Source organism: Sciurus carolinensis, chromosome 9, assembly GCF_902686445.1.
Source record: "Sciurus carolinensis chromosome 9, mSciCar1.2, whole genome shotgun sequence".
In the NCBI taxonomy this organism is placed as follows: Eukaryota; Metazoa; Chordata; class Mammalia; order Rodentia; family Sciuridae; genus Sciurus; species Sciurus carolinensis.
In genome coordinates, this window is record NC_062221.1 from 67,311,135 (window position 1) to 67,312,172 (window position 1,038).

The following is a 1,038-nucleotide window of genomic DNA, read 5'->3' on the forward strand; positions in this document are numbered from 1 at the left end:
TCTCTCAGGGAACATCCTTTCTACTGCCCTGGTGTCACTGGACTGAGGATTTGCTTCTTGTGAGCAGGCTCCTTTCATCTCCTATCACTCCCACCTTTAATCTTGAAGCACTGAGAGTACCAGGTGAAGTTTATTGAAGCAGGCGTCAGTTACTTAGCATCATTTTTGTATTGAATTTTAAACATTCTGTCATAACTCTATTGAAGGTTCTTAAACTAAATTAATAAGGCTCAAATGAACTACCCTGCTCCTGTGGAAGTCATGCACAAGAAGCCCCCATTAAGGGTGGGGAGATTTCTTATTACACACAATGCAACCTAAAACAAATACGCAGAACTTCAGAAGTATAGAGTTACCACAACAGTAACAGTATGTGAAGCCACTTACGACTCTCCTCTTGTGGAGAAAGAAGGCATCCATGTTCTCCATAGACCTTTTGATGATGGTGTATTGCTGTCCAACCAGTCTTGTAAATCTAAGTTTTGTGAAGAACCTGGTTGTGTCGCTGTCCACTGTGTTTCAGGCCCTGGGAGCGCTCCTGTCTTGTTGCTCTAGCATTAACTGAAGGTGGAATGAAATACCAAGATGCAGTACAATTCAGGAGCCAAAAGTTGTGTGGAGCTTTTAACAGCAAGCAACCTTTGTATTTGGAGAAGTGTTGTCCTAAAATGTGGCTGCACTTCAAAGACTTCGAAAGTCATAGAAACAATTGTGTTCAATAAAACAGGGGTGCCTGATGCTATTGCCTTGCTGTGGTGAATGTCTGATGAAACTTCCATAGGAGTATTGGAAAGCAGTTTTATCAGGTGACAAGCTTGAAATTCAACCTGTATGTTTGGGTCAACCCAACCTATTTGGACTCATAGCAAAAGATTCTTGCTGTTCAACCTTTAAAATGTGCTTACCATTTGTACCTATTGACTTTTTCTGAGATCATGCAAAATTGTTTTTAAATCTATTTCCATACCAGAATTTATCAATAAATAAGAAATTTTGAAAGATCAGGTACCAAAATACCCAGCATAATACTTGCATATT

At 39.7% G+C, this 1,038-nt stretch overlaps 1 pseudogene; it reads left to right on the forward strand.

The window, feature by feature from the left end:
• Positions 1–234: 234 nt before the first annotated feature.
• On the forward strand, positions 235–722 carry LOC124993413 (protein tyrosine phosphatase type IVA 1-like; annotated as a pseudogene).
• The last annotated feature ends 316 nt before the right edge of the window (positions 723–1,038 follow it).